General features: G+C 39.4%; 1 protein-coding gene across 1 annotated transcript in view; it reads right to left on the reverse strand.

Annotated features, from left to right (window-relative positions):
- The window catches only part of ripor3 (RIPOR family member 3), a 55,942-nt gene extending 45,592 nt beyond the window's left edge, over positions 1-10,350 (reverse strand). The window contains exon 1 of the mRNA XM_005749487.2: positions 10,073-10,350. The gene's annotated coding sequence lies outside the window, so the exon portion shown is untranslated. The remainder of the gene's footprint in view (positions 1-10,072) is intronic.
- Positions 10,351-12,112: the final 1,762 nt, after the last annotated feature.

The following is a 12,112-nucleotide window of genomic DNA, read 5'->3' on the forward strand; positions in this document are numbered from 1 at the left end:
CACACACACACACACACACACACACACACACACACACACACACACACACACACACACAAAAGAAAATAAGAATAAGGATCACAGTGGGAACTTGTTGTGTCGTATTTGATACCCAGTGGCCCTGCAGGGAGTGAGGCCAGCGAGTTCAGTCCAGCAGGGAGCAACTTCTGCTAGAAAACACAACCCACACACACACACAAACACAAACACGCACACACTCATACGTTCACACAGACAGCAGGTGGAGACTTGACCTCTTCTTTTTAAATGCTCAAAACTTGTGTAATGACTAATTGGCTGTTATTTAATACAATGACATTCTCTGTTGGTGTCCACTCCACTCATCAGTTCATTTTCAGGTTTGAAGGTTCAGGTACGGCCACCCGTTATTTTATTTTATTGACTCCTCTGAATTAAATGGTGATCATAATTTCTTAATGAATCCAAATGGAGGCTTTGCATTGGTTCGTCTAACCATGAGAATATTTCCCTAGCATTAGCCTCTTCTAATAATCCTACAGAAACACCTTCGACACTAGCCATACGCTAGCTACTGTGAATAAGAGAAACTAACCCTACGCATTAATCTGAGCTTATGTTTGTGCTATCATGTCACTGTCACTTCCAGTTCCTCTATTACACATGGAGGTAAATGTCTAAAGAAATCAGGAATTTCAGATTTTATATTCAGATCTGATATATAGGAAGGCGTTTAGTACAGTTTTTCCTTTCAAATGATTGATTTCACTTGTCATAATGTAAGCCATTGAAAGGGCCCTGTGGTGTAAGCTTGGCCAATCTGGAACTTCAGCCAAGCATGAAATGGAAATTCCTGTTCTGCCTCCTGAGGCTGTAAGCATTTCACTCAGACAAATAGGACTTGCGGGGGGCATCGAGGCTCCCAATCCAACCTAAAACACAACACTTGTTATTCATTTAACCTCAGATCAGCTGTAATTTGTATCTCCGAGTCAAGCAAGAGCAAAGAGATGTTTTCACTTTAACTCTTTTCTCCTCAGCAGGTACAACAAAAAACACAGATGCTTTCTTATCTATGTGCAGTCATGACCAGGTTTCTGAAAGGCTGCTATAGTGAGCACACGTGCCTAATTGACTGGCACTCAATCACAGAGAACAGAGATGCATGAAATAAAAAGTATAGGTGCTATTTGCAGAGGAAGTTCACATGCTGTTTTTAAAAAAAAAAGGTGAAAAAAGCTTACTATGTGCTGTGGTTGTTAGTGCTGCCATGTGATTCTGTAACCTCCATAAAGGAAAAAAAGCATGACATTTTTTAACTTCTAGCTTCACTTAGATTTAATATGAATTCTGCAGACGCTGTATGCCCAAGCAGCTTCGAGAAGCAGGTTTACTGAGTCGTCTGGATAAATTTGCTGAGTACACCATGCATCGCTGTGCAAGTTTTGTCCATCTGCCTAACACAGAGGCACACATTATCATCTATCAACAGCAAACAGAAAAGCCTCCATGCCATATGCTTAGAAATGATTAAAATAAAACATACCCCTCCATATGGACAAAGATCACAAAGATATTATGATCATATTGTCAGTGTTAGGCGTAGTGCTGTGAAAACACAGAACACACACTCTACTTAGCATGAGACTGACCTTTACATTCATCTTCATAGCCACAGTGTATTTGGAACGCTTTTGAAACTGCTGACCTGTCAAGGAGAATATCATCATTTTGACCTTTGACCCTGAGTGGTTGTCTGTGCTGAAGGAGGTGGGGAGTTGCAGTGTGTTTTGTAATAATAGACTCGTGGGGCTTGAAGATTATTGTAAAGCCTTTAAAAACAACCAACCAAGTCTGTGCATCATGTCTGTGTAGTTAAAGACATAACATCATTACAGTATTTGTACAGGCATCAAATGCTGGTTTAAATGTTTGTAAAGCTCTGGTGTTGAAGAAACAATACAAATGCATGCAGACCAATTTGTTGGTCTCTTACTTCATTTTTTTGTAGCTTACTAACATCCTGACAGCATTCTTGAAAGCACTAGAAAATTTTAATTTGGATGTTTTCAGCTGCAATGTGAAGTTTATAGATTTTTTTTTTTATTTTGTTGTAAGAATAAAAGCTGACATCCACTCACAGCTCTGCTTGTTTCTTTGAAATTGTGCATGAGTGTGCAAGACAGGTTTATGGCAGCATTAGCGCCCAAACTGCTGCGCTATACTGTGACTATAATGTAAGGCACAATGTGTGCTTTGTTCAGCACTGTGGCCATTATACAGCTGTTACCGACGTATACGCTCAGCTCTAAAAGCTTTCTGTAACTGTGGGAACATAAAAATGAGTGAAAAGAAGGGTTACTGACTAATTACAGAGGTTTCCTGCAATAATTTCCAACCTAAAAAAGTCATAAAACTCGTCTTATTGGGCTTTTTTATTATTATTGTTATTCACATTTTAAAACTTTAAAACTGAGGACAGTTAAAGAGAAGTAAAACACTCAAGAAAGAGTTAAAAATCACACCTGAAAAAACACATTTTCTTTATGTGTAATGTCTATCTTGTCTGAGCAGTGAGGTAATTTTGTAGCTCTGAACTCTGGTAAAATAATAAAAGTTGCTGTGGAGCCAAACGTCAGAGTTAGTTATTGCTTCACAGCTTATTCTACAGTTGCAATTTTTAAGAGGTCGTGGAATCAGACTGATGAGCGCCATCTTGTTAGACTGGACCCCAGAGGACTGTAATTCACCGAGCATGCTGTCAGGTCCATGTACGCTAAGTTGTTTTTACACATGAACTGCAACCCCGAATCTTTCTAGACATCACGCGACATGTGAGAATGCAAATTAGATATTAACTGGTCCAGGTAGCTCCCTCACCTGAACCACAGGTTCCCTGCTTTTCCTGCTGCATCACTAACGAAAATATCCAGAACTGATTCCAGCAGGTTGTCCAGAGTTTATGAGTGAAAAAATCATATTAATGTCTTTCTGTGTGCAGGAGAAATAAGCTCTATAAAACTTTAAACAAAAACAAAAGACTTACTATTCATACCTAAAAGTATGAATGATGCTCAGCTTAGAGCAATGACATTCAGCTAAGTGGTTCCCAAAGCAAAGATCAGGCCTCTCCAAAAGTTCTTCAGATAAATGTGACAGTTTTTGATGATTGAAGGGAAAATGGAGACACAAATATGTTGGCTCTTTCTGTGTGGAATAGTACTAGTATTAATATAATAATACCATAGTATAATGGTGTTTGACTGTAGTTTAAAATTCAACCATTAAAGTTTAAATTATAACTTTTTCTTTGGAGCAACTGCTTAAAACTCACAAACAAATGCAACAAAAGTGTCCCAACTTGACATTAATGTTGTTTGTAAGGGGTCACAAATACTGATACGAGTTCTTAACTCTTCAACATTATGTTATTTTCTACAACTTCATCATATGTTTTATTGTAACCTACTAGAACCTTAGTGAACCTTAGTGTCATTGAATTAACAATCACTAACACTGTTGTGTATCTCAAAACTGTATCCGAGTAAAGCACGTACAGTAATGATGCTACAAAAGTGCTTGAACTGGAGTATGAATGTTAGAAAGCACATAGATGTAAAAAAGTGATTAAATTAATGAATGGGTGAATAAGACATCCTGTATGAAATAACTTCCCTTTTTATAGCCCCAACAGCACTCGTGCTTCCAAATTACCGATTAATTGAAATGAGATTCCTCACATTTCACGAGTTTTAATCAGAAACTTCATAATTACTAATAAATTAAGAAGTGTAGTAAATAAAAGTTCTCCCTGAGTGCAGCAATAGATGCCTGACTATCAATAAAAACACTATTAGCCTTGGGGACATAAATAGAGGGCTTATTTTTAAAGATTTGAAGCATTCTTGGTTTATTAGTCAGCGCTGCGCAGTGACTTGTGACAGGAAATATGGCAGAGCTGGTTAACAGTTAAAAAATCCACAGTGGGCCAAGTGTGTGTGAGCCTGACTGTTCGGGACGCCTAAATTTGCGACACATCAAAATGATTTTCTACACATTGTTCTCACAGGCAAGAGTTACCAGCTGGGTTTAAACAAACAGTTTTATCTGAAAACAAAAAAGCCATACTGGAACTACGTTGCCATGACAATGAAAAATAATTGCTTTTCTGACAATGAACACATGCAGAGTACTTGTTGCTGAAAAACCTGTTCGACCACAGCCGCCAGGTCAAAACTCATTCCAGTCATCGTCGGGGTATTTCGCTGTAGTTAACATGAGTTATGTAACGGGATGGCGTACTGACAGTAAGAGCTACAGATCTGTTTATACATGCACAGTACACCTGACCAAAACCAGTTAAGAGACCAGTTTAGCTGAGCTGAAACCACTAAGTGACTGAGTGGGTAGTTTTTTTTACACAAGTTTCTAAGAGACTTCATACAAAAGTCCCTTTACGTATTTAGAAAAAAAAAAGTCTGTGTTTGTCTTCACTCCCACTAAAATAAAGACATATGAGCGGTCGTGGAACAATGGAAATATTCCCTTCCAATAATCTGATATCCACCATTGCAAAAGAAATCACTCCTACTCTTGAATTATTTCCCCCATTAATTCAAAGCACATTTTAGTCCTGAAAAAGATTTCGTGAAGGTCCTAACCGCAAATACAGATGTTTTGAGATAAGAACAAACGCTGTTCTAAATGGTAATTTGATTTAAGCCTATCTGTTATTGTTCTTTCTCAAAACATTTATAATTATAAACTGAAGCTTACAGCATGATAACATGTACAGCACGAGCCAATCATTTGTGGGGATCCCAGAGGTTTTGTTTTGTAATTTTAGAGTTAGATACCACTCATTCAGGGCTTTGATTTTATCAGGTCATTATGTGTCAGTCACTGATGATAGTCACTGTGGCTATTTCTATTACTATTTCTTTCCACAGACTGTATATAAAAAAAAAATAGCTGTATCTTCCAGGTCTCAAAAGTGAAGCCAGTACAGTCCCTTAAGCCTTCTTTTTTCTTATTGTGAGCAGGACCTGAGAACCACTCTTCAGCACTCTCGCTCTGTGGCCTCAGTAAACATTTCCTGATGAACTTATGTTCCCAATCACCTGCTTTAAGTCTAATTAAAAACATTATCACATTTAGTTCATAGATTAGAGTCGAACATCAAGATAATGCAGAGTATGCTTCAGGGAGGTATGAAAGTGGATTTATAGTGTGCCTGAGTGTCCCATTCAGATCCTGCATTTGCTGATGACATCTGCTGAAAACAGTTAATGACCAATGTGTGATGCTGTGTTGGTTACATTGTATTTATACAGACCTGCTCATTTCCAGTGTTAATGCAAAGCTGAGCAGCAAGCTTCTAATTTAGCACATCTCTGACCACTAAATGTTATCTAACTCTGACGAGAAGAATAGTGTTGTTCTCTAGTGGCTCATTCCATGTCAACTGACCAAATTTAAGTAAAAGCTTGACCATCTCTCACTTCCCTGAAAAACTTTCCGAGGTGATGATGCACTTGTCAAGGAAAACTAACAAATTTTAGCTTACTGCTGTTACCTGTTTGGACATAAAAAATATTTTGGTGATGAAGTTAGAGGAATGATCAAACCTCTCTTCTTTTCACTTAACTCTACTTTCTCCTGAGCACAGGATTCTTCATCCTCATATCGGCTTTGAATTTTTTACAGTGGGACTGCCCAGTGGAAGAACATGCTGCTCAGAAAAGATGGCTCAGAAATGCCCCTAACTTCATTACAAAAATATTTTTGTGAGCAAACTAATAACATTAGAAAGCTAAAATAAGATGTGTGTCATCACCCTGGAAATCAGAGCTGGTCAGGCTGTGAGCATTTGGTCAGTTGACATGAAATGACCTCAGTGTGTCTCAAGATTTCACTTGATTTGGTGCATAGTTTGGCACTGAGCGTGGCATGTACATTGGGTTTTATATAAAAAAACATACTGGGTTTTAAACCCGGTAACAACATTTTGAGAACAGCAGGAGGGAACCAAAGCAATAAAGTGTAGCCGCAGAGCTAATAAATGAGCTGAAACTCTTTTTACAATACTGAAGGGAGCTACAGATTAACTGTGGGTTAATGACATCTTCTGACATTAGACACTTTAAATGCACACATGCCTGCTGGATAAATATTGCATTCATTTTTCTCTATTTTTCACTTTCCTTTTTACTCACAGATGACAAATCTCAAATCAACCCCAACAAATTTTCACAAGATAAAACAGAAGCTTTGCATAGATCTGCTAGCCAAAGCTAGTCCATCGCATCCAGAAATGTTTCTAGAAAGAATCTAACATGTCACTGTGGTGTAATTAAGCAGGCTCAGTGTAGTGCTTCCATCTGCTCTTCTGGATTACTTCCCTCAATTGACATTTAATTTATTTGCTAGCAAATAAACAGCTTTGTGGGGCTTTCATTTGGCACATAAAAAGATCATGTTCTGAACAAAACATTTTCATGTGGGGCAGGAGGAATAGATTTCTTCAAGCTGTGGATTTTTCTTTCAGTTCATCATTTTCTCCAGAGGGATCATGGACCTAACCTGGAGGTCACAGAGCATGGGTCAAGATAAGCTTTCAGTGAGTCTGTGCTCACGTGGGTCCTGTAAAAGCATCTGGTGGGTGATGTCATGATGTTAGTGTTACTAATGTGTTCAGAGGCAAAGCAAAAGGGGAGTGATCAGACAGTTTTAGCTGTACGTCTGCACACATGTCACACGCATGCAGCATTTACCTCAGATTTGTACATGTAAACACCAACACATACACACATATGGCACACAAACTTCAAATGTTCCTCAAAAGTCCAGTGTCAAATTTTGAAATACTAAAGAGCGTGATCAGCATCTCACTCCGAATTTAAGTAGCTTCTTCTTTTTCCCATGCATCACAAAAAAATTATCCCAACCTTCACCCCTCACGTGCGTGGAAGAATTAAACCCAGTATGTTTTTATATTTATATCTGATCCAATCACACACAGTTAATTTCTTTCCTAGACTGCTGTGCGCTGGAGTGGTTAGAAAATAAGTGACTGCAATCGTGTATATATAAAACTGATCCTCTTCGCTCTGTGAGTTTACACTTGTTTATCTCAGGTTAGGTATTTTTTATGTACATTATTTCTTTAAAAAAAAAAGTCTGCAGATTATGTCATTTCTGTTGTTTTAGTGTTGTCATGTCATACCTCTTCCTTGCTTTCTTTTCAGCAAGCAAAACTAAACCATGCATCGCTGCAATCGTTTGGTAAAGCGTGAGACAAACACAGCACAGCTACACAATTGACTTGCAGGCTGAAAATGACTTCATCAGCTGTCAGCTGCTTAATCCACCGTTCAGTCTCCCCTCTGCCACCCATCCTTTCAAAACCAGCTAGATAAAGTCTCCCCAAACACAACAATCAATGTAAATCTGACTGATAACAAAACAGTGACGACAACGATACCAAATAGCTGCATGCTTCATTAAATCATAAAGACAAATGCTAGTCTGCGTCCCCACCACTAATGTTGCCATTGTTCAGAAGTCTGAGCCAATTAGTGTGGAACCAGCAAATGTGGAAGAGTGACCGACACAGACAGCCCAACCACCTTCTTTATTGTTAAGTGTCTCTTGATCCCCTCAGGCGCATTTTCCTCAGTGACAAGTGTTAGCATTTAATTCAACCACAATGGAACCACTGACCTCCTACTGCGTCTATCTAATGATCCGTGTAGCCAAAGCCACACACAACACACCACATGAACTTAACAAAACCAGGGAAGACTTGGACTAAGAAAATCCCCCGAAAATCAAAGGAGCCAGGAAATAGATGGTGAGAGAGAAAAGAACGAGACATAAATACTGTGCAGGAGAATAAAATGAGGAGAAGGACAGAGGGGAGGGAGTGGGAGGAAGGGGTGGAGTGAGGGTACGCGAGCAGCAGATTCTGACCCGGCTTGTTGTGTTGATATTTTCTCTGGCAGCTTGTCAGTTTGAGCTGCACTCGCTGAGGGGGTTCATGAGAAACTGAAAGTCTATGAGAGCAAACACCCTTTATGTATTTGAAGGAACGGAAAAGGTGGAGAGGAGGAGAAGTATGAGGATACAGGGCGGGACAGAATACAAAAGAGCAGAGGGGGGAAAACATTTGGAGATGTTTTAATTTAAAACTGAAAAAAGAAAATCATTGATGCAAGATGTAAGGTCACAAACTGTGTCACTGATACCTTGAACAGATGCCAGGCTTTGTCTGAAAATATGCTCAAGAATGAAGCGGATACTGAATTACTGCCAGATTACTTATACATTGTCACAGTAAACAGGATATTGTATTAGAAGGAGTAGTAAGTAGCTATATTTGACCACACAAACACCCAGTTACAGTACTAGGCTGAAGAAAGATCAAGAAACAAAGAAGGAGGCTGCAAACACCGTGTATGTGCTTCTCTTTGCTTTGGGAGGGTGAGTAACAGTGAAGTTAACTACTCAGTTTAATGCATCACTACTTGAGCATGTGTAAAAATAGATTATAAAATAGCTAGTGATGACCTGGGAAGGAAGATCAGGTACTAACCCCTGGTAGTAGCTGATCTTCATCTATATTATTGAGGAGTTGGGGAAGTGGGTTAAGTGTGAGGATATATAATACAATGGATTTGCACAATAAAACTGATAAGTGGGAGTGATAAGGTTCCCTTTGATGTTGGTGCCGTGACCCGCTGGTTGCAGTTGGTGAGACTGGTCTCCCAGTTTGCCAGATATTTACTTTTCAGGATCCCACTGGGTGACTTTAAGCATCATTTTCAGTGTTTAGGTTAGGAAGCAAAAGTTATGAAGGGGTGTAAACCACAAAACCAAATCATTTCCTAATACTAACCAAGTAGTTTTGGGCCTCAATTCAGGTAAACAGCAAAAGAGGAAGTGCAAAATACAAAGATGGCACGACAGTGGGTGACAGTCTTGTGACTTTTACACTATTCCTTTAAGCAGGACTGTCTGCTCTCTCCATCTGATATGGTTGCCCAACCCCAACTCAATATCATGGCAAAGTGTCTGTTACATGTTTTGCTGTGATACTGGGTTGGATATTCTCACGGCAGGTGTGTCAGGGCACCAGTGCCAAAGGATGCCTGTGGCTTCAAAACTACAGCAATTGATGAACTGAGATGACACCGTGTCAGTATACAGTAAAGTGCATCTGGTGATCAACATTTCAGAAATACCTCTCTGACCTTGACAGTTAAAATAAAAGTGTAGAAAGATTTTTTATTTTCGGTAAAGATGTTTATAAGAAACACAAAATCTAAAAATGCACGGCGACAATTTTGCAAAGACTGGAGGAAAGAAGTCTGTAAAATCATTGGATTAATGCAGATGTCACAGACTGACTCAGAGTTCAGAAGATACTGTGACTGAGACCAACAATATCCGGCCACTCTGGGCTGCTAAACCTGGAAAACCTGCATCCCTGCCCTGTTCTGTGTATGTTCTAAGGAGACCTTTTATCCTCTAAGCCGGGTGGAACCAGGCACAGTCATGATCACCTGCCCAATTTACACTGTATTTTTCCACACTTGAAAACGCTTAAAACAAACAGCATGAAAAACAAATCTTTCTTTGGTTCTAAATATCATGAAAAACACTCAAACTACCAAGTTTTAGCTTTAAAAAAAACTCTAATCAGGCAACATGGAGCTACACAAGCAGAGAATCTTCCTTACTGTGGGAAAAAAAACAAAAACACAAAAAGATTTTGCATCTTCATACAAATATTGATACAAATAGTTTCTGATTTCCCTTAAAAGACCAGATTCCAAAGGTTTTTTGTTGGGATATCAAATATCAGATATGGAAATATGTTAACTCTAATGAATGTTTCAGGTCGGCTGGTAGAAATTAACCAGAGATCAACAACGAGAAAAGGCAAAAAAAGAGACACTTTTCCTGGACTAATTTTGCAAGAATAAGGCATTCAGCTTTCACATTAATGCTTCGTTAATGCTCAGAAACACAAACTATCACTAATATAAGTCCACATGATATAATATAATCTTTAAAGTCATATTAAACCTACCCGACAGGACGAAGAAACCAGTTATTCCCAACTGTCACTCCAAGTCCACCACACCAAACCACCTCAGCGGACGAGTCATATCCATTTGTGTGTGTGTGTGTGTGTGTGTGTGTGTGTGTGTGTGTGTGTCGACTGCCTGCTCGGGACTGATAGCGTTCAGTCATGCAGCAGCAGCAGCGCAGCTCAAGAGGGTTTCACAGCAGTGTGAGAGGCTGGCTGGAAACACAATGCTGAATTAGGTTCTTTTCTCAGGTCTCCTCACTCCTTCTCATATCTGCTCTCTCTTCTTCTGTCACACACTGTTTTCCAGCTCTGCCTCTCCTCCTCTCTTCTCCCCCTCGGTTCCCTCTCCACTCCCTCTTCTGTCTTTCTCTCCTCCTCTTTCAGGGCTTCCCACACTTAAAATCTGCCCTTTTTCCCTTTGTCAGATTCAGTTAATGCAGCTAAAGTTTCCTCCTGCTCTTCATCACCCCTTTCTCTCCCATCTTTGATTTTTGTTAAACAAATTTCTTTTCTTGAACCACTTTGGTTCTTTCTCCCTCTCTGAGCTTGTCTCTCGCATTCAGCCTGCCTCCCCTCTTCAGAACATTCAACACTTGTCATTTCTTTTCATGCCTCCTCCTTCAATCAACTGTTTCCACTTTTCCCAGCTTCCCATTTTCTCCTCTCTTCTTTTCCAGTCATTGTTTAGATGCTTCATTTCTTCTTTCTGCCATCTCTGATCTGTTATTTTCCTTGCTTCCTTCCATTCGACTCTGTGATACTCTCTCTCGTAAACTGTCCCTACTTTGATTATTTTATGACCTCAAAATCTCTCGTTTTCCTTCCGCTCTCCTTTGGGTGATATGTGTTCTCCCTTTCTAACTATCCTCTAATCTTAAGCTCTTCTTTTAACTTCACCTTCCCTGTTACTTCCCTTTGCTTTTACTTTCTTTGTCTTTTCTGAGTTGCAAATGAAAATGTTTTAGAAGATCCCCTCCTCCTCCTTCTTCCCCATTCCCTCTTTTTCTTCCCCTTCCCCCAGCTGCGCTTGGCGAGTATCATGTTTGGCTTTAAACTAAGGAACTTGGCTCCAGCGCAGACCACATACATCAGTGCTGACTGATGGCCATGCATTCAGAAAAATAAACATTGAACACTGCAAGCAGAGTCGTCACATCTATACGCTTGGATGTAAATGTAGAGTGGAGAGAGCGAACCTCCAAATTGAGTGAAGACGAGAAAAGACAACAAACCCCTAACAACTTATAACCTGGGAGGGGTTTGCTTTAAATCACATGCTTGTATATAAATATATAAATCTTCTTCTTTTTCACTTTCACATCTTACTTATGCAACAAAGCAAACAAAAAAACAACTCAAAACCTTTAAAAGAAGGAAACAGCAACCTGTCTACAAGTTGCACACAGCATACGGTTGGTTATTACACACTTTTACTGGTTTGACCCACTTGAATTTAAATTACTCTAATTAAAAAGAAATCTCTGTCGCACTTAAATATTCTTCAGATTTCAGGCGATCACAGTTTGGCCAAAGTGCAGATAATTCCCCTTTAATGGCACCAGAAAACATTAAAAAATGAACACAAAAAGAAGGAGATGAAATGTAAAGCTGAACCCAGTGCAGGTAAACTGCTTGCCTTGCAGCTCATTTTAGTCTCACATTCTTATGTTGCTTTTGTTGTTGTTATTTGTGTTATTAGCACGCCCACATTAGAGGCTGACAGAGCCATCAGACAGAAATGTGCAGTCTGTAAACACAAATTGAAAAATGTTGGGTTGTTTAAAGTTGGAACAACCCAGAGTTTTTTCTTGTTGTTGTGTGAAAACCTCAGAAGACATCTCACTCTGACCAAAGCCCTTGAAGTTGCAATTAAACTAAAAGCTGTTGTATGAAATTCTCCAAATCAGCCTGGTGGCTGAAGCCCTGATGTAGGAGCACTGACACCACTGAGTGTTTAGCCTTAGTTTGCCTTTTTGGCATTTTTATGGAAGCTGCTTCAGTACACAGTGTTGCTGTTGTTGATTACACCAGCGGTCC

The sequence above is a fragment of the Pundamilia nyererei genome, unplaced genomic scaffold (genome assembly GCF_000239375.1).
Source record: "Pundamilia nyererei isolate P.nyererei 1_Seehausen unplaced genomic scaffold, PunNye1.0 scaffold00246, whole genome shotgun sequence".
NCBI classification, from domain to species: Eukaryota; Metazoa; Chordata; class Actinopteri; order Cichliformes; family Cichlidae; genus Pundamilia; species Pundamilia nyererei.